We start from the raw sequence: 23,174 nt of genomic DNA, 5'->3' as shown, positions 1-23,174 counted from the left end.
CTGGTTGCGTATATCATGTTTCATTGTCACCCCGCCATTGAACGACAACAATTTACCCGTTGATATTTGATAATACAACACAATTCAATTAGTCATTGTCATCTGAACGTAAAATTTATAACACCTTCGAACCGACAGCACAGTCTGCCAACTGCAAGCATTCCCAACCGAACCACTACACCCAAACCGGCCGACCATGCAGCACGACGGTGCAGCTGTGTATGTGTTTATGTCCAACACACCACGTTGGCGCGATATTCCCTTTTCAATTGCCCTCTGCTAAGCTTCCCACTGATTTTCGTACGAGTGCAGTGCGAGATGGGAGAGCGCGAATGCAGAACCCCGTAAAAGGGATCGTGTAACACGCGAACCGATCACGAACGTTGACGCCTCTTTTCTGTGTATAGACACGAGCCGGCTTACGCGTTGGCCACACCCACCGTGCGAGTGTGTTGCAGCTCTTTGCGCTGTGTTTTTACTGCGTCTACGTTGCACATAGCTTTTACATGCGTATACAGTATACACGATGTTGCACGCATACTGACGTCTACCCCCTTTTTGGCATGTAGCATGTTGTAGCGTGCATACCGTAGGCTTACTTCCTCTTTCGGTGAGCTCCTCACACCATGTGCACATCGCACGCAGACCTTGCGCTCTACGGACGGCCGTTTTCATGACGAGTGGAGCTTTGCATGCACTCTGTCTGCTACCGGAGGCACGGAGGCTAGCCGTGTTCTGAGCGCACTCTGCTGCTGTGAACGAGCAGCGTATACGTACGAGGCCACCGCCAGGCCAGCCAGGTCTTGGCGGCGAATATGCTGCTGCTGCGCCTCGGGCCGCCACTGGCACTGTGTGGGTGCCCCGGTGTGAGTGTGTGTTGCACTGCCGTACATCTACAGGGGTCCGCTTCAGTCGGTCCAAGACCGTTGTCGTGGTTGCGCGCTTTTATGTTTTGAAAGTTCGGTTTTTGCCACTGCCTGCACTCACCAAAGGGATTTGAAAGCTAAGAAGGTTCTCATTTTTTCAAGAATCCAAACAAAAACAAAGCTAGCCTAGGCTGCCCCGAACAGTTGGTGTAGCGGCGGTTGTCGTATGGTGCCCTTGACAAAGACGACGTCGTTAGTATAGAAAGAAAATGTTCCTTCCTTCTCGATCGCTAAAGTTTTGTGCAAAATAACAAACAAACAAACAAAAACAAAGTAACCTTTGTGCGGGGAGTAGGTGTAGGAAGTTCCTTGCGGCACAGTTTGTCCCCCGCCCTTTTGTATGCTGTGGGTGATCTATGAAAACAAATTTGACGCGTGCAGTGACACGACGGAATCTCGGGCCTTTCGGTGCGCTCACCTCCTTTACCGGCGCGTCCTGATCAAACACTCTGATAGCGGTCGCCGATCCCCAATAGTCGATAGCGTAGCAACAACAACAACAGCGACAGCAAAAAATTATTTGATTAGTGACAAGTGTAGTGACAGCGCGGTAAAATTCGTTTTCAGTGAATAGGCGAAGATCCGCCCGTGCAGATACCACCGGCTCTGGAAGCAAAGCGATACTCCACAAACAAGCGAATATTTCTGATTGTTGGTTCGATTCGTTCGGAATTGGACTCGGAAGAATTTGGAGACGTACACACACGGTGGCCCGTCCCCACCACCTTCCAACCAAACACAACGCAGCGAAGTCGGAGGTTGGACGCACGTCACCGCGGCGTTCGCGTTTGTGTATGTTGTTTGCTGCTGCGAACGGTCGAGATTGAGACCACCGAGAGGTAATGACAGTTATTTCGATGCTTACACAGGGTTCGACTACTATTTCTCGCACGGTTTCCGATTATCTGGGCGATCTTTACGATGTAATTAAGAACCAACTGGTCGAACGGACGAAGCAAACCTGCCAAATTTCCTATTCTCCAGTGCGAGTGTGAAAGGTTGTGATGGAGGAGGGGGGATCGATGTATGCGTGTGTGTGTGTGTGCGCATAGTTACACCTGTAGTCGTATGGCGGGGTCTACCACCTGGCTAACGATAGAATGAAGCTATAACAATTTGGATCGTTATCAGGTATATTCGCTTATCATGCACCGAGAATTCTTGCTAGATTGACAATAAATTACAATTATTGACTGGCCGATTTTGGCCGGTAATAAAATCTCATGGAGAAATTTTTAGGGGAACTGAGCCAGTTTATTGAGGACCAGCTATAAAGAGCAGCGGTGGCTTAATTGCTTACTGTCTCGGTCTTATCAGTGCACAATTTTTGGATTGTTTCTAAGGACATTGGTCGATGGGTAGTATTATGCTGTCATAACTCATGACAGATAGATATTGCTTGATACGTAGATGATAATCTGTTATCTTTGAAAAATACGTGCTTTGATGGTCACTCAAGATCACCGGTGTACTGGACGGACAGTGTCTTTAACCCGATATCGTGAGATTTAGTTCCGAGTGACAGATTATTGTTAAATATAACTGTTCTTATTCATACTTTTAACATGTTCAACTCACATAAACATTGATGTAAGCTCAAGAAAGAGGGTCAATTCAATTGAAACTAAGCTTTCACTGACTTTTAGTATATTTTTCTAAAATCGTTTAGCTATCAAATAAACTGACTGCAATACTCATCAATCCCACGGAAGTATTGAAATTTGTTGACAGCTTCGACCAGCCTTACCACATTTGCATCTATATCGGGAATATAACACATTATCGGTAGTAGTTCTACAAATGTTTGTTTAGCATCTAGTTAAAGATTCACATTTTTTCGAGTTTTGTTGAATTAATTATGAAATTTGGGATTTTTTCGTCGTCTCACCAGAATCCGACACTAACTTAGCGTAGCGCATATTACATTGGCTTGCTAAGCCAAACCAAGTTTCGATTTCCTTAACTGCCATCAGTTTAATTGGAACTCCTTTTCATGCGGCTTATCACGCAGGAATGTTCAGAGTGTTTTCGTTTTTGGAGCTAACGTCCATCCGGTGCTAGCTTAGTCCTGTCCCTAAGTCAGTGTTGGATTCTGATGAGACAAAATCGAACGGCAAGTTCCATAACTAATTCAACAAAACTGCACAACTCCCAAAAATGAAAAGTTTTTATTGATTAAGTTCTATGTTTTGTGCCCTGCACACGGAAATGTGGATTTAACCAAATTTCTCCTAAATGGAGACAAAATAGTTTTTACCTACATTTTTCTCCACTAAGGAGAAAAATGGTAAAAAGAAGTTTTCAAACCTCTATAGATTGTTTTCTTGTATAATATATTAATGATGTCAAAGAATGTTAACTTTTGACACCTGCATATCCATGTTGTTTATAAGCAACAACATTTTCAAACAGTTAAAACTTGGTTTAGAAAAGATTTGCTCACCAAAACTAGTAAGTCTAATAAATGTGAACAATTCCTTTCATTTGAGCACTAACAGTAGGGCATCGCCAAAATTTTTTTTTTGTAATTCTCAAAGGCCCCCCCCCCTCTCATTGTGACAAATGTGAAAGTAAGCTCAGATGCCAAATTTCACATCATTTGGACAATTTTAGACCCCCGCCCACTTCGCTTGAAATTTTTTGAAATTGGTACTATGGGAAAATATGGAGGAAAAATACATTAAATGCTATAACTTTTGAAGTAGCAATCAGAAAATTACAATTTATACCTCTTTTGAAAGAAAATAATCGTAGTATTTGAATTAAGATATTTTTGTTTCTAGGAAAATACGGGAAAGTGGGAAACTGGGTCATTTTGGACCCAAAATCCCATATTTTTAATGATTTTTCTGCTCCGTGATGCAAATCGTACATATTTTGTAGTTTTTATAATGTGAAAAAATCTCAGAAATCGAACGGAACCCTTTTGACCTTAGTCCGAATACGAGAAGTTGGGGTTATAGGGCTTTTGTCATTCATATTAAATTTTATTATTTTCTTATGCATATATCTCTATTATTCTTCAATCAATTTTCATAAAATGTAAACTTATTGAACGTGTTAAATTCTGAGGAATAAAACAAAAATAAAAACGTTAGAGGTAAAATTCAGAAACATCAAACTTTTTGATATTTACTTTACAAATCTCATTTTTTTCATTACTTGTCCTAATACCTCAACTTCCCCTATTTTTCCAGAAATGAAACTTTTCTCATGTGATCCCTAAGTATATTTTACACTAAAAGTAGTAAATTAAATAAGAAGTTTGTTGTTAAATGGAGTTAATATGTGCGATTTTTTGATAAAAATGTGAAATCGACGCTATATGTCAGATAATTTGATGTTTCTGAATTTTACCGGTAGCGAATCTATTTTTGCTATAATCCTAAGGATTTTCCACGTTCAACAAGGTATGGTTTATTAAAACTGAGTGAAGAATAATAGAGATATATTTACGAGAAAATGATGAAGTTTAATATGAATGACAAAAGGCCATTTAACCTCAACTTCTCGTATTCGGACAAAGGTCAAAAAGGCTCCGATCGATTTTTGAGATTTTTTACATTAGAAAAACTACAAAATATGTATGATTTGTATAACGGAGCAGAAAAATCATTAAAAATAGGGGATTTTGGGTCCAAAATGACCCAGTACCCCACTTTCCCGTATTTTCCTAGAAACAAAAATATCTTCATTCAAATACTAAGTTTATTTCCTTTCAAAAAAGGTATGAAAGGTATCTTTCTGATTGCTACTTCAAAAGTTATAGTATTTAATGTATTTTTCCTCCATATTTTCCCATAGTACCAATTTCAAAACATTTCAAGCGAAGTGGGCGGGGGTCTAAAATTGTCCAAATGATGTGAAATTTGGCATCTGAGCTTGCTTTGACATTTGTCACAATATGAGAGGGGGGCCTTCGAGAATTAAAAAAAAAAATTTATTGCAATACCCTAACTAAGCTATCAGTAGTGAAGCAATTAGTCTGATTGAATCCCATTGGAGCAGTGCTGCCAGAGACAGTGTACGTTAACGATGCAAAATTAAATGTTGATCTATGTTCGTTAATTTGTAATATTATTGAAAACTGATGCAATCAATAAATAAACTGTATTCGATTACGATTTCCACGCAATTGGACTATTGAATTTTTTTAGAAGAATGGCACTGAGCACGGGAAAGAAAAACTTCAGCAGCTTCTAGCACTGCGATGAAAGCACCTATCTGAATGAAAACAATTTTCTGGGGTTTTTAACCCCACCATTTTTAGGAAAAAATAGTTTTGGAACCCACTAGAAGCACTAGTGAAAAGTTGGACATGCAAGGGTTAAAGTGGGACAAATTTTCGAAAACTTTCTCAACAGTCAAGATCACATAATTTCTAAATCATCAACATTGAAGGCTTAACAACTTCGACGAAGTTTTCCAACATTGAACAGTGCAAATTTTTTATATACAAATTCTAATGATTAATTCTCCTAGAAGTAATCATGAAGAAATAACCTTTCAGAAATAGTAAGTGACTTGGTGCCTTCAGCAAAGTTATTGATAATGTCATTTTAAACAATTTTGTTGAAAATATGAAGGCTACATGAATGCATCTTATCGAGATATAAAACAACGCTTAGGAAATTTTTTAAAGCCAGCTCTCTTCAATATAATTTTTATTTTGTAAGCTTCAGATACTCATACCCTGCATGCAATGTAAATTTTATCATTTATCAACCGCAGAAGAGATTTACTATATACAGTAATATCAGAATAACTTGTTTTAATGGTTTTCTTTTACATATAATCTACCATATTTCGATACTCCGAATATACGGAGTATTCATTCGTTCAACAAAGTTGTTTGAAATAGCATTTTCGAAAACTTTGCTGAAGACATTAAGTTTTGAGCTAAATTAGCTTGAAGATTAAATTCTCAATAAGTACTTTTAGGAGGATTCACCGCTTTAATTATTTTATCAGAAAATGTGCTGTTTCACGTTGTAAAATTCTTCAATGACACTTAACATCGAAATTTGACAGTTTCTAATGAATGTGATCGTAACCATAAAAAAGTTAGAAAATATTTACTTTATTTTTCTGTACTATTCAAGCTGAAAACTTGACGAGTCCTAGTGTCTAGTTTTATTTCCTCAAAACCAGCTTAGCGGCTATTCATATAATGAACAATACAACAACAATCAAACGCTCATAAAAACCGATTCTGACTTTCTAGAGACAAACTGTCAAAGTAATTTTACATCAAATTCCATCTACCTTCCGAAATGTCATTGTTGTTAATAATCAAATTGAATTTTTGTCGCAACTCTACGCAATCTAAAAAAATACATTTTAAGCAATGTAAGCAAGTTTTCGGTCCAGCAAGTTTATGTTTTACAGACAATCAACCTATTTAAACTTAGCTTGTCCCGAAATATTGTCCTTAATTAATATTTTTGAACATCCCTCCAAAAAAGAGCTCCTAATAATTCAGGCAATTATTTTATTTTGTATTTATGTAATTTGACAACTATGGGATCTCGGTGAAGAGACAAGTTGAAGGTCCTCTTCCCACAATTTTCGAAAAGTCCTCATGATGCTTAAAACAATAGGTTCTCAATGAAGTGATCAGAAAGTATTCTTCCAAATTATTTTTTTTACAATATTTAATTAAATTAGTCAGCATCAATTGATTTTTTTTGAATCCAATGAATTTTGATTTGGGAGGATACGCCGCTGGATTCAAGCTATTGTATTAGAAGATGAACCAGAGATTTTCCCAAGATACGAATAAGAAGCTATACACTCAGGTTTTTTTTTACGCGGGGGATACGAGCCGCGTAAATGAAAACCGCGTAAAATTCAAAATCCGCGTAAATGAAAACCGCGTAAATTTCAAAATCCGCGTAAATGAAAACCGCGTAAATTTCAAAATCCGCGTAAATGAAAACCGCGTAAATTTCAAAATCCGCGTAAATGAAAACCGCGTAAATTTCAAAATCCGCGTAAATGAAGACCACTTAAATTTAAGAATCCGCGATAAAGGGAACCTCATTGATGGATACCGCGTAAATTCGAAAATCCGCGTAAATGAAAACCGCGTAAATTTCAAAAACCGCGTAAATGAAAACCGCGTAAATTCCAAAATCCGCGTAAATGAAAACCGCGTAAATTTCAAAATCCGCGTAAATGAAAACCGCGTAAATTTCAAAATCCGCGTAAACAAAAACCGCGTAAAAAAATACCGCGCAAAAAAAAACCGCGTAAAAAAACTTGAGTGTATATAGAAAGTTGCCCAGAAGTCTAATCTTTAATTTGGTATATAAAAGGACTTGATCCGATTTAAAATGAGCATATTACAGCCAAAACCATTTACTAGGTCGGATTTGCCACACCTTACCCTATGTTTTAAAACTAATTCTGATAACAATTTTAAAATTGTGGGGGCATAGCATAACTGGTAATTCGATTGCATTGTACGTAGCTCACCTTGGTTCGATTCCCAACCCGGCACATAGGATTAGAATTTTTTCCAACAAGATTTTTCTAACCCGAAAAAGGGGTGAGTGACCCTAATATTAAAACCTCCATAATCGAAATAAAAAAAATTGTCTGAGTTAATTGAAATTGAATTAATTCCAAAAGTTACTGAAACAACCTCAACGAACAGAAAAGGAAAACTGTATTACCCACTCACGTGTCACTTTTTACCAGTGAAATCATAACTAATCAGGGGATCCCGGATGCTGTCGGTAACGACTGTAAAAATTTGAGACTGCAATACCTCCCATTTTCCCTACGCCTCAGGGGGTCCTCAGGGCAGTCATCAGAGTCCATTCCTATTTTTATTCTTCATGCATGACTTCATCCTTACGATATAATGTATGAAACCATCAGCTGTCGACGACTGATAACTTTTCCATCTTATGACTCACTACCAATGTTGAATTTTTGCATTTCGAATTGAATATCTTCATAAGTTGGTGCAAGGTCGACATCTTTGGAGTTGAATGTTTCCAAATACACCGTCATATCAGCTGCAAACATCCAACCGTCAAGTTCGACTACCAAATTTCACAGACTGTTCTAGAATGAGAATCATTCATTCGAACTACCACTCTCAGAAAATCGATCTCGACCTTCTCTCTGTTCGTCGGAGCCTTTCCAAAGCAGCTTTCATCGCCAATCTACCACCATCACGAATCGACTATTCTGACCTTCTACTGTTACTAAGCTTCGACTTTCGTCATAGTCTACGATCCTATTTATTTTTCAAATTTCCTATTGCCGTATGTCACATTATTTGGTTGATTATCTACTAATTCTGGTTTCTATTATGTGTTTCTAATTTAATCAGATTCTTGAATAATAATTTCAGATAATTATCAGAAACACAAACTGTAGCTATCTAAAGTTTCTAATCGATTAATCCAACGTTTTTAAAGCCAAGGCTTCCTACACTTTGTCGTAAATTCAACGATTTTAGCATCGCGAGATTTTGGCATTCTTGTAGCATAGCATAGCATAGCATGAACACCTGCACAAATCGTAGGGTGGAGTTGCAGAATTGAGCATATCTATTGTCATGTCAGTTTTCGCCACGATCTGCAATGACGTAGACCCGCTTATTTCCATACACCTGGCTACGTCCTTACAAGCGTTTTTATGTTGATAATAGTCCAATCATCTACTTATTGAAAACGCTCGGAACCGAAACAGTTTTCATAGATGACGGAAAAAACAAAAGGCGAATCAAATGTATATAAACATATATTGGAAGTCAATATAATCAAAATAACATGGAAAAACCTCACCGGGAACTCCGTGGTGCCTTCTCGACTTCCGAACTGCCGTCTGGGCTTCACACCAGCACGCAGAAACAGTCCCAAAAGCCGGCAGATCAAACATAGCAACTAATAGTCTCTTGTTGGCATCACGTGGGTAACTGTCCTCCCGGGAACGCTGCGTCTAATGATTCACTGATGATTCACTATCAGAATTACGGCACCGAGAGTAAAAAACAAACTGTTTTTTCTATTAAAATACACTGCAGCCGCGAGATTTTGGCATTCTTGTATTACTTAATTCGTTAAAGCATTGAGTTCAGAAGTCTGGTTGTCTCTGAACTCCTTTACCCTTGCATTTTCTATATTTAGGAATTACTCGATTTTTACATAAATCAAAAACTCGATCCCTATATGTCTTAATTTGATAATCACTAATTTTATGGGTTTCTGATGTAATTGAAATCTTTGTAAAATTTTGGTAAATTTCATTCTCTCAAATGATCAACAATATCTCATAATTACTGTTGGAACGTACTACAGCTGTGAGAAAATTTTCACAAAATTTGCGCCTTTAGGAGGGTGGAGGGGAGGGGGTAGCGTGGTACTACTATCCCAATCGCTTTGAAATTTTTCACAGTTCTTCTTCATAATATTCCTGAGGTAGTAGTTACGCGAGCTGTTATTTGTTTCCTGATTTTTGTTTTTCGTAGCACTTTGAAGCCAAAATCTCGCTTTTCGCTGAAAAAAATATTTAAAAAAATATTTACCACTATGTACTATTTTAAATATAATAATAATATTAAGTTTGTAAAACGCTCTTGTGGTAAGCTGGGGAATGATGTGAAGAAGAACTGAGCGAAATTTCAAAACGATTGGTCGAGGAGATTTTGAGTAATGGTACACTCGAGATGCTTCTAAAGATTCACTGCCACTGACCCTATTTTCAAAATTTGCTTGCCACTGACCCTATTTTCAAAATTTTTCCATGAAAATGTAAGGAAGTGTTGTTCAAATGCTATATTATTGTATGGAAATTGACCGAGAAGGCCAACATTTTCTGTAACGCAAAAAAAATGTGAGCGATATTTTTTTCACCAAAAATACTTTGACCCCTCACCTTAACAGTTAAAATTCTAGTATAATTTTAGAAAATTTGAAGCAACATGTTAGGATAATTTTAGTCAATTTTATTAATGCTATAAACATTTTATTAAATTTTTTGTAAAATGTCATTAAACTTTTAGTAAAATTTTGTTAGGTTTTTAGAAATTTTTTTACACAATTTCATTAAAATTGTGGTCAAATTTCATTAAAGTTTTAATAAAGTTTCACAATTGAATTTTGGCAAAGCTTGAGCCAAATTTGAGCAACGTTTAAGCTAAATATTACCAAACTATTAGTAAATCTTTAACAAAGTTGAATGACGTTAGTAAAATTTTAGGAATATTTTAGTCCAATTTTAGATAAATATAAGAATAAACTTTAAAATAAATTTTTAGCAGTAAAATTTCAGTTAAATTTCGTAAAATGTAATAAAGTTTTTTATAGTTTTACTAAAATGCAATAAAACTTCATTAAAATTAAAAAATAGCGATTTTTTGTGAAATTTTGGTGAAATTTGAGCTGCCAGTTTTTGTTGAATTATTTATTATTTATTTATTTTATTTTAGTGATATGTGGAAATTTCGGTAATATTTTAGTAAAATGATAGTAAAATTTCAATTAAATTTCAGTAACATTTATTGAATTTTTTGAGCCATTTAAGTAAATTAATTAGAATTTTAGTCAGATTTACAGTAAAGACCCGTTTTTATCAGCACCTTGGTGAATTTTAGATTGATAAACCGGGGACATTGACAACATATATTTTTCATTCTTTTAAGAAACCGAAGCTCTTAACATATTCTTCTTTAGTCTCTAGATATAACCTCATAATCTTTCCTGATTATTATATTTTTCTTAAGGGGTCTGACAGTACAAAATTTAAAAAAATGAAGTATTTTTTACATATTTCGGATCTCTAGGATAAGAAAAATATGCTTAAGAAGGGATTTACTCGAATTCATCTTGGTTCGTCTGCTAGAGCCTACCAAACTATCAATTTTCACATAAGGCTGATAAAATCGGATCGAAAAGCTGATAAAATCGGGTCTTCGCTGTAGTTAAATTTGAGTGAAATTTTAATAAAATCTTAAGTTTCAAATTTAAAAAAAAAATTGTAAAATTATAATTAGATTTAAGTAAAAAGTAAGTAAAATTCTAGTCAAATTTTAGTAAAATAAAAAAATTCAATAAAAAATTAGTAAAGTTGTTCTAAAATTTTACAATAACTTACCTAATGTTCAATTAATATTTTAAAACTATTCTACAAGGATTGAACCAAAATTCAAAAAAAAAGCTTGATAAAATTTTATTAGGGTTTATTAAAATTTTAATACATTTTCAAAAAAAAAAAAAATCAGAATGTGATTCATTTTTTCTAGATTTTTCAACTGGCTTCCTCCGTACGTCGCGAGCTGCGGGTTCGTTGATTAAAATTGTATCTTTATTTATAGAAGACGAGCCCTTGCGTGCAGTATTTAGACCTATTGTGGTACACGCTCAGCCTGTATCTTAATTCTGTTCATAAAATTGACGCAATTCTCAAGGTAATACGCTAGACCCGCTACTCTTCTCACTGTTTGTGAATGATGTGATCTACTTTTTAAGACGTGGAGGGAAGCTGCTTTTTGTCGGCAAATTGAAATGAATTCTTGTTATACGATTAGAAATCGATAGCCGTGAGTTTCGACATTTTATTGAAACTTTTTATAACTGATGCGAAATAAACATGCGGACTCATCTTACATACTAAAAATATAACAAATATCCAAATTGTACATTACACATTATACATTATACAACAACAGCTAAAATGCTAACGAAGTCAAAAATTATTTCTTGACAACATTTCGGGACAAATGAAGGTCGAAGACGTTACACCAGCTGTGTACTTACAATCCAAGCTAGTACCCGGTTATTTCGGTGCTACTTGGAATGAAAATACTGACGAATTGCGCATAGCAGCTACAGAGATTGACCTCATCGGTCCTGCCCCTTTGGAGGTGTTGGACAAAGAAAACAGATCCGAATACTGGAACTATTGGCGCAATCTACGAACTTGTCGTCAAACAAAAGCTTTTATTTGCATAGTGGTTTCAAAGAATTGTTCAGCACGCTGAGTCATTTTTATGTGATCCTTGTGAAGCCAACAACCGAACTTCATATCCGCGATTGCGTTCCTGAGTCTTGAGGTTGTCTTTACATAGTCGAAACTGTGCTTAGACAAGTGACATACTAAAGTTGCTAGTCCAGTATGGTAAAGGCTTTCTCACAGGCGGTTCGAACTGCTCATGAGATAAGATTGTATCCTGGGGTGACATTGCGCATCTCGAAAAGAAAGGTTTATTGTATGCAAGCTTGTATGAAAAAGTCGAATCGAAATGGTTCCATAATGTCGCCCCTGTTGTGTTTCGTTCCGTTATTTTTTTTCCATTCTTTCAATTCTGCTTCTCCTTCCCTGTCCCACAAATCAGATAAATGGAGCAAGTACCATTTCAGCCAAATCATAATGATTCCTAATTCCAACTAGCGTTCGGATTTTTTCAATTTTTAGATCGGGTTGGGAATTTACAATTAGAAAATTCTCTAGACAGGGTTCGGGATACAATTTTTTAAACTTAAAGTTTTTGGGTTCATGTTTCTCAATTTTAAAATTCTCAAATTCGTGTCGGGATCGAGTCATAAAAATGGAACCTATACATCACTTTTTAACAGGTTTGGAGAAATTTAGAAATCGAGATTCTACACCAATGTTTGAGCTTTTGTGTCCACACACAATGTCTGTGTGTGGCTCTGTATCAGTAGTAGATACGGAAATTTTTTTTTTGTTTTCAAACCCAAATTTATGCTTTCCTTAGGTTAAGGAATCCAAGATTCTTGGACTGCCAATTTTACTATAACGAAACAAAAATGGCATCGTTGATGAATAATCTAAAGATCAGTTGTCCCTAGTGATTTCCTTGAGTCAAACCTACAAGATTAAGCATGTGGTGCAAAATCTAATGAAGGGTTTGAACCAGCTGGTCTGTAACTACGAAATTATTGGCCACCGGCGTTTTAGTGTATGTTTAAGTTACTTATCCATATCTCGGGCCACAGTTACGTGCGGTGAACATTTAAGATGGCATTTTGTTTCCTAGAAAAATCCGCAACTTTTGGTGTATACAGTGTTATACTATTTCAGCGGCTTCCAGTTCCTTTTTGGTCGGATTTCTTACACTGTGCATTGGCTTGCTAAGCCAAACCAAGTTCAGAATTCCTTTTCTTGCGGGACATCACGCAGGACTAGGGGTTTGCTCATAAATATTGTTTCCTTTTTCGGAGCTAATGTCAATTCGTCGCTAGCATAGTTCTGTCACTAAATTAGAATTCTGATGAGACGAAGTCGAAACGCAAATTTGATAACGAATTTTACAAAAAAATTGTTTGTTGAGATATCAGCTGTTTAGATCTCGGTAGAAGATTAAACAAATGCTCAGATTCGGCGGAGAAGAAATAAGCTATTAATAAAAAAACTATCATCATTTATTAAGCTCAACAAGAGATATGGAACAAATCCTGATCAGAAACACATAACAGAAATATTTCAAAACTATATCTCGCCTTGTTACTTGTTATAAATTTCTGTTATTTTAACTACTAGCGAGACCTAATTTATAACATAATATGTTACAAAAAATATGTTCTGTTATAATCATGATATTTCAATCTGAACGGGATAGTATTCTAATTTTTATACAATTTTAAAATAGTATAATTATCTGCAATTTCTTGAAGCTTGAATACAGGAGCACCAAGTAATTACAAACTTGGAGCTTGATGTACTAATTGTGGAATCACAACTGTAGAGATTCGAATTTTCACGTAGAACAGCACGGGTGCGCGACGTTAGGCATAAATACGTTAGGCATAAGTGCGTTTGGCATAATGGACGTTAGGCACACTGGACGATTAGCATAATGTACGTTAGGAATAATGGACGATAGGCATAATTCACAAAAATTTAAAGTTCTCGCAAGGCTTTCTTTATTGTAGAGAATTTTACCTTACGCTCGTGTTTTCGGGTTAGAAAAAAACTTCGCTTTGCTATGACATGCCTTCGTAAAATTTTAACGAGGGACTGCAAAATGAAAAATAAAACATAATGATTTTTTTTACTTTTTCCGTGGGTGCGCTGGATGATCTCTTCATTTAAATGAACAGTTTTGGTTCAAGCACTTTTTAAGCCTATTAGATGTATTCAATATACAATATCCAAATATTCAGAAATAAAGCAAAATAATGAACAAACACTAAGTTTTGGAACCTATGGAAACCTGCAGTGTTGTGGATAGTATCAGCATTGGGCTACGAATGTTTGGTTTGGGACAATACTTTATTTGTTTCGGTAACTCGTCATAGTACACGAAAAAGCTCTCCCTCGTATCAGACAGTTTCCGTAGTTCTATCTTTGATGGCCTCAAGAATATAATCATTGAACTGAATAATATGGGAGATAATATAGTAGCAGCAATACTCACATATTCCTTAAATGAATAATAAAATGCATCATTCTTTCTTTCATGAGCTGTTCTTCAAGGCATATATTTTCTTATGGGACAATTGCACCATGCATGTATGTGAGTACTAATCTACTTCACTTCTGCATGTTCACACAGTAAATTCACTTAAACTGCGGTTCACGATTCATTGTCGCGTCACTTCAGGGTTATGTGAAAATCCGATAGGTTCTACAGCAGTGGTTTTCAACCTTTTTCATTCCATTTACCCTTTTCCGAATATTTATCTCCACGATGTACCTCTTCCTGAGAATTGCTCACCATCATTACCCTGTCAGAAAAAAATTATTTTCAATTGGGTGGAAACCATATTTTTCAAATTTGAAACCTGTTCCTGAGCGCTCTCAGTAAGAATCTTAATTATGGTCACACTGAACCAATATATAAAGACAAATATCCAATGGGAAGGCTAACAGGTTAAAGTTAATCCCGCATAATCCACCCCCTACATTGAACTAATTTACCCCCGGGGGCTGAATTCACCCCCGGTTGAAAACCCCTGTTCTACAGGATGTCAGATGTGGTTTACAGGAACCACGTGATGTCTTTCAAAAGGTAAAATTTATTCATTTGCGTGAATAATCACTCAAAATCAAAGTGATTTATTTGTTGAGTGTAATTCTACAACATCAAAAAAAAATCAAACATACAGGCTCGTACCACCCGAGGCCATCACTGCCGAAAAATAAGTCCCTCTAAGTTAAGGGTTTGCAATCAGGGGGTGCATTCACACCCAGAGGTAAATTAGTCTAATGTAATCGTGAAGATCAATACTCGGAAAGGGGTCAATGGAACGAAAAAGGTTGAAAACCACTGCTCTAAGTGATACATGATAATTTATGCCCAACGTCCATTATGCCAATCGTCCATTATACCTAACGTCCATTATGACTAACATATGGTCGGTGTTAAGTCAGACCGGACTAAGTGACAAAATATTGATTTCGAGAAAAACGGGTTTAAAGTTTGAATCGCAGCATCCTCTACGTTATAATTGGAAATTATTTTTTGCCATAATTATTATTTACGGTTACATATTTCAAATCTGGCAAAAGTCGAATGTAGCTAAAGAAATTCTTTATCCAGTGTTATCATTATCTCATTTTTTGATGTTTTGCGACTTAGTCCGGTCTGACTTAACACCGACCATATATTATGCCTAACGTCCATTATGCCCAACGTCTTTATGCCTAACGTCCATTATGCCTAACGTATGTAGGCCAAACGTCCGTATGACTAACGTATTTATGCCTAATGGGGTACACCCGAACAGCACCAGTTGAGTGGTATTGACACCCGACGAATATCGATACAGAGGATCTGAGCCTCTGATAAACGAGGAATATGCATTGTTACTCAACTAGCTGGGTGGAGGGATTCTTAGACTTAGTGCACAATTGTTAAAGTTAAATCCTTCCAAATTCAGAAATCATCAAACAGCGTCAAACCAAGCAATCCTAAAACTGCCGATCACCATCCTTCTAATAACAAACCAACCGGGCGGGAATCATAGTTTATGTAGCGCTTCAAATATCCACAATGCAGCAGCACAACAATAGAAACTCGTCTACGAACGGATCCCGCCGCACCACCGGGTTCATCGGAGTGCCAGCAGTGCACAAAGACTCCTGTTGAGCTGTTATTCTCTCGCGTGTAGGTCTCACCTCATACCGTGTGATTCGATGGCGTTTTGATTTATTGATTCTCAAGCCTCTTGAGACACAATATCAATAGGCCAACAAAAGGTAGGTATGGTATGTGCGTTCGAAAGAGCGGTCAAAGTGCGACGCAAGAGGTATTGAATGGCAGCAGCAGCAGCAGCATCAGTGCGAGAAGTGATTTTCTCGAAAAGCTTATCCCTGCGATCCCTGAGATGATACCAGCAGCAGAAGCCGAAGAAAGCCGGTGCAAATACTCTCGAGAACAAATCACGGTCAATTAAGAAAATTAATTAAAATTTAATTTTGGTTTAAATGTTTTGACAGGGGTCTTGGCTTTATTGGTGAGTATTGGAGTGGTGCTGCGAGCAAAGAAAGGAGAAAAAAACTGGAAGCTGCGGGCAGTCAGTGGTGCGACTGAATCGACGCAGACCAGGTCAGTCGTCGAAATTGAAAAGCACTGCAATATTTTGACCAACTTAATTACCGCTCATTTATTTGAAGTCTGGTGGAATTGGAGAGTGGTCGGTTTTTGGTTTGGCCGCTTCGTCACCACCCCACGTTAATATCAGCGAGCTTTTGGGTGAGGGGGCGAAAGTTTGCACCGCGACAGTACGGGACAGTGTGCGAAGATGCAAATTGTCATCTCACACCGTAATGGAGATCCGTGGATGTTCTTCGGACGCAGAGTGCGGCAGCTACAAATTGGACATTTAGTTTTGTTAATCGGGGAGATAAGTTTTTTTTCGATTTGAGATGGTACCAAATGATTCAGGGAACTACGGTGTGCGTGTTGGGGTATATGTAAGCATCTAATTTTGAGACGTTCGGTTGCCTTCCGTTCTGTGACTATGGTTGTATTTTTGGGTACCAACAAATTGATCATTTATTTTTGAGTGACAGATAGGTGGCAAAACATTTTTGACTGTCTCTTTAAATTTACGGGAGGAGACAATCAAATCGAGCATCCCCTAACCGACATCCAAACTCTAGGAAACTTAGTGATGTCTGATTTTTGCAAATAATCGATTATCCGTTAATCGAATAATATTTGAGAGATTGATTAATTCATTCGATTAATCGACAAATATAATCGATTAAAATCAATAATCGATTACTTAGTAAATCCTAGTTTGACAACCAAAAAAAAAGGTCGCTCGACACATTTTGAAAAATTTGGAGAAGTCTGTTCATATTTTTTTGCTCTGCGACTTTCGTTTTCAATGCCACCCTTCATGAATTATGCTCTCGATTATTTGATATCAGCTACTCGATTTGCTCGATTATACCGAAAGCTTGTAATCGATTATTGATTTTTCGATTATTTTGGAAATTAATCGATTATTTGCATTAATCGAGTAAAAAATCACTATACGAAACTGTCGTATGCCAACGATTCTTAGCAAATCGACCCAAACATATAGCTAGTGTAATCGGATCCGATTCTACTTTGTATTATAATTCAAATTGGCACTTCGAGGATGCATTGTTCAATCGGCCATAGGAAAAAATGCCAACGTTTTCAAAATTCGCTAACCATCTCCTCAACTTCTATTCTTCGTGGCGTGAATGACCCAGCGCCAGCAACAACCCATTACTCAATCTGATTACCGATATCGTATACCTGTCCAGTTTACCGAACAAATATATGTACTTTAAAAAGAAACCTATTTTTCGGTAAAAGCAAACATCTTATCACTCTTATCTTATCTCGGCAACGTGAAGCGTTTAAAGAAGCACCAAGTGCTAGCTTTTCTCACTTCTTCTTTTTCTTCTTCTTCTTGCTCCTATATCCTAACGCTATCACGGGGACAATTGAATCGACCGAAAAATTGACACCATCGATAACGCACCCGTCGCCCCTATCAGCGCGCGCCCATCAAGAGACCCTATCTGTCTTGTACTATTTGGCAGCTATATTTCAATCACCGGAAAATATCTTTAACTTGGCAGGCCCAGAAGACCAGGTTCCAACTCGAAACTATTTCTTTCTCTTTCTCTCTCACTCTTTTATTCATGTTTAGCCGCGGCCCCGTCGCGGGTTTGATTGCGTGTACCTGACACATGAAACGATTCCTTATCAGTTTGTGTTTTTCGATTCCTCGCGAGGGTCCGAGTATGTCCAAAATCAATCGATTAGCAGAAAACGTACGTGGGACACCCTACTCTTTAATAGGTGAAAACGCAAATCGTTCCAGCAAATGACCGATACTTGTAACACACCGTGTTCGGTATGTACGGCCCTCAGCGAGGCGGTGCGCAGTTTGCTCTAACGCGATCGAGATTCAATGAGTTCCGGAAAGTTGTACAATTTGTAGCGTAGTTTACTACAGTTGTATTTGTTTTGACTAATCGTTGTTCAAAGTAGTACATTGTTGGAAATATATCCAATCACTATTTAGAGAAAGGTGGAAAATTCTTACGCCTCATTAGTGCATACAAGAAGAGTTCTTTAACTCGACTGTCGTAGGTTGGACTAGTTAATGTGCTTTTACCATAGCCAGATATCAATTATTTATAGTAAACAAGTTAACATGGGTCAGGAACCGAGTAACATACCCGGTTGCAGCAAAAAAAAACAACAATTAGTTGCGTAATTAATGTTCTATAATTGCCCTCGCGATTCGGTACCGAGTCCCACTGACTTTCAATCAGCGTGCCTAGCTGTAGTGTATTCCTCGGCCGTCAGAAGTATTGTTTGTATTTTTAAATAGCTCGCCAATAACTAACTACCGACACCCTGAAAAGCTACGCGGACAGAACCAGCGAACTGAAACCAATCATAACCGGCAGGCCCGGTTGCCCCATGCTCGACAAGAACTTAATGCGTTTTTTTTGATTTATAGTAATTATACTGTACAAATCACTTCACGCACCTATAATTGAACACATTGGGGCACGCATACGGATGCGACGGCCGTGTTGAAGTTTTCTATGTGCGAGATCAAGAGCTGTCGTGGTTTGGGGAAATAAAACAAATTCTAACAAATCTTAAATTATACAAGGATATTTGGGCGTTCTTATGGCCAATTTCAAAAATGAGGATCAAAGAAGATATGCCCATAGAAGTTAATGGATCGTGTTCTAACACTTTTACGCTCTTAATGATACGGTACTTCCTCCGGCTCTATCCCATTTGGCATAATGTCATTTGACATAATGCTCTTTGGCATAATGCTATTTGGCATAAGGGTGATTTGGCATAACCAATTAGCACCCCGCATTTGCTGAATGTGCGCAAACAAGGACTACATTCGAGTAGTTTATTTCGTCTGCGTTTTACTATCGAGCACTGCACTCCTTCCCTTTGGTGATTGCTCTGATGACAAGCAAATCGGAATCTCTCTATAGAGCAGTATTGTCTAAACTTTTTTTTTTTCAATTTGTTTATTTGATAAGGCACGTATGCGTTAGCTTAAAGGTGCCATTTTTTCATTGTTTTACATTTTGAATTTCTTAAAACTAGGGGGTAACACATTTCAATATTATTTTGTTTTATATAATGAAACTAAAAAAAACTTTACAGCTAACTTATACATATAAAAGAGGGTATAATATAATATTCGTAAGATTTGGGGGACGGGTCATTTTGTGTGTTCTTTGTATAGTAATTCACTTTATGATTTTTAGAAGGGAGATTGTAGGAGAAATTAATTATTTACTAAGCGGAACATTTTACAAGCTTATTAACTAGAAATAACTAGAGAGAGTGGTTCAAGATTAAGGGGAAATAATTAGGGCTATTTTAAAGTAGTGGTACTGTTGTGCATTTCTTAACGAGATTAAATATTGATCAACTAAAACTAGAAGATAGGGGGGCACATAAGCTTTGGGAAGATATTCAACGGGAGAAGGGGGTGAAGTCATACATCTGTGTATCAGAGACATGGGAGGGAGGGTGGACAAGGCTGAACGGGGGGGGGGATATAAACTTTCAGTTTCCGGCATCAGGAATCAACGCCCAGGATTACAGATTCGAACGGATGCATCAAGTATTGGGACGCCGGGCGGTTTTCCTCGTGTGATGTTGTACTGTAGATCTCGTGTGGTTGGTTCATTCGACAGACGTCTCGTCTTGGAGTCGTATCAAACCATCGTTGGGGTACGGTAGGCGGAAGAGGGCACTTCTGGGAATGATAAGAGAAAAGATAGGGGCATTTAAATTTGGATATTGATGGTTTTGAGGAACGTGTATATAAGGGACATGTAGAGAATATCGCGGCTTGCTAGTACATCTCGAACCGGGACATTGGGTGATCTTCCTCGGGCCCGAAGGGAATCGAATAGTTGAGATCTGGCAGAACAGTACTCGGCGCATGCCCAGACAACATGTTCGATTTCGTGATAACCGTTGCCACAAGCGCAGATACCGCTATCCACGAGCCCAATACGCCGGAGATGTGCGTCCAGCGTGTAGTGATTGGACATGAGCCGAGACATCACGCGAATGAAATCCCGACCCACATCCATCCCCCTGAACCAAGGTTTCGTCGATACTTTAGGGATTATCGAATGTAGCCACCTTCCCAGTTCACCATTGCTCCATGATGTTTGCCAACTTTCGAGGGTTCTCTGATGAGTAATACTGAAAAATTCGCTGAAGCTAATTGGTCTTTCATATATGTCACCTTGCAAAGCGCCCGCCTTAGCTAAAGAGTCCGCTTCTTCATTACCTGGAATGGAGCAATGCGAGGGAACCCAAACTAAGGTAATCTTGTACGATCTTACAGACAAAGCACGCAGGCGCTCCCAGATTTTCCCCAGAAAATATGGAATGTGCTTTCTAGGTTTCATTGAACGGAGAGCCTCGATTGAGCTGAGGCTATCCGAGACAATAAAGTAATTGTCTAAACTTATCGAAATTGCTGATGAGATCGACGTTGAATTGCATCCAGAAGTGATTTTAACAGATTTGGAAAGGCTCTTATCAATGCGTTTGCCGAAGAGTTCCCTGGTTCAAGGCATAATGGATTTTTTTTTCATTTAAGCATGAACTGGTGGAAATATAGCCAACAAAATCGTTTGTTGCAGATTTTCAACAAAAATGAAAACTATTTTAATACATACAAAAAACCTGTTTTAATACACCTAGTGTTTCAATTGTGCCTTTCTCACTACTATAAACTACGGCTCGGTGGCAGGTTATTTTCAACATAACTGTGGAAATGTCCATTACATTCTCAGTACACTTTGCACTTATTCACAATGGCTTGCCAGCCACGAACTTGATGAGATACGTGTCGACGGTGAAACACTTGAATCAAAAAAATATCATACTTAATAAGCCTAATCAGCATTAGTTCAATGTTATCTGCTTGCTAACTCATTTTGTCATGTGGTGGTGGGTGTGTGAGGAGGGCGAAAATCCCACGAACGAACGACTCCCCAGCTTAATTTTGTATGCTTTGTGATATGGTAGTGGTTTAAAGATGATGGGGTTGGGGGGGGGGGGTTATGAGGGCTGGGTGGGGTGTTGATCTGAGGGGTTATTTAAGGGGATTTTAAAGGGAGGGGAGTGAACTGTAGGGGGGGGATAACTCCTCCCCGTATACCCTCAACGACGCCCCTGTCAAAATCCAGAAACCTTATGCCAGTCAAAAAAAATATGACGATTAGGTTGACGGTTTTCAGAGTGATTTCATAACCTTTCTATATGAGAAAGGCAAAAATGTACCAAAATCGAAAAAAAAAATAAATTTTTGTCAATTTTTTTGTGTTTGCTTCAAATCTCGACGTTTCATGCACCTTAAAGACATCTGGCATCAAAAATAAAAATTCTATTTTTAATTTTTCCTATGGTTTATATGGGGAATTTCTGTGTGGCCGCACTCTTAAACCCGTCACTCCGGAACCAGAATTCCGATCGATACAAAATTCAATAGCAGCCGATGGGAAGGTAGCACTTTTCATTTGAGACTAAGTTTGGGCCAGCCATCTCTGAGAAAAATGAGTGACATTTTTACACATACACACATCCTTTTTCCGATCTCGACGAACTGAGTCACTCAGGCCCTCCGGCCCGGGATTAGATTGACGATTTTCAGAGTAATTGCATAACCTTTCTATATGAGAAAGACAAAACACAGGCTCTCGCATTTTTACCTGCCGAAAAAATATCTGACGCCTAAGCAAACATTAAATCATCAGCACCGACTGAACTTACTGGATTTTTCAAGTATGTTGAAGAATATTATGTGTTAGGCAAATCCAGACTAACAACAAAACCAGGACGAGTACATACAACGGAACCTTTGTATCCTCCTGATCTTTGGTCGGTTTACCGAAACGTGAAATATGAAATCCCAACAACCAAATTGAAGCATGGCGTGGTCATTGGAATCGCAGTGCTGGTCTGATGCATATCATCGAAGAACTGAAATTAGAGGAAAAATTTATCGCTTCACAAATTTTGGCGCATATGGCACTAAACTCCGAGAAGAAGCGTCGTACCAATCAGATAATTGATGGGAAACTGTGCAAAATTGTTACGAACTTACAAAATGTTGATACTATTGATTATCTTCAAGCAATAGCAGCAAATCTGGGCTCGCAATAAAGATGATTTTTTAAATTAAATTTTCTAATTCCTATGACCGTGAATACGAATAAAATCATTGAATATAATTTATTTTGTTTTAATTTGCACATAAACTATTGAAAGAAACAGAACCAGAACAAATGCTTAGTTTACTGAATTTATTTACACAAGGATTTTAAAAGTAAAATTTGCTTTGAGTAAGATATCATTAATTGTGGAAATATGAAATTAGGAATTTGCAAACTTTCGCATTAAAGAACAGCTCATAATTAAAAGAAGGATGAATTTTCAGTAAAGTATGTCATTTTTCTTTCAATAATTAGGATAAGTACAGACTAGATAGTTCGCTATAAATCATTGATGATTTTCCCTTCTTTTAAACATGAGCTGTTCTTAAATAGAAAATTGTCAAAATTTCTATTTTAAATTTACATAAGTAGAATGAAATCCTTAGACACCAAATATACCAAATAGAATTATGCCAAATGGCGTTATGCCAAATAGTCTTTATGCCAAATGGTCATTATGCCAAATTGCCATTATGCCAAATCACCTTTATGCTAACTGACTATTATGCCAAATAAACATTATGCCAAATAACCATTATGCCAAATGGT

General features: G+C 37.4%; 1 protein-coding gene across 3 annotated transcripts in view; it reads left to right on the top strand.

The window, feature by feature from the left end:
• The first annotated feature begins 924 nt into the window (after positions 1-924).
• The window catches only part of LOC131677365 (GATA-binding factor C-like), a 375,702-nt gene continuing 353,452 nt past the window's right edge, over positions 925-23,174 (top strand). For all 3 annotated transcript variants that reach the window (XM_058957125.1, XM_058957124.1, XM_058957122.1), the window contains exon 1: positions 925-1,765. The gene's annotated coding sequence lies outside the window, so the exon portion shown is untranslated. The remainder of the gene's footprint in view (positions 1,766-23,174) is intronic.

Source organism: Topomyia yanbarensis, chromosome 1 (assembly GCF_030247195.1).
Source record: "Topomyia yanbarensis strain Yona2022 chromosome 1, ASM3024719v1, whole genome shotgun sequence".
NCBI lineage: Eukaryota > Metazoa > Arthropoda > Insecta > Diptera > Culicidae > Topomyia > Topomyia yanbarensis.
This window is presented reverse-complemented; position numbering and strand designations above follow the sequence as displayed.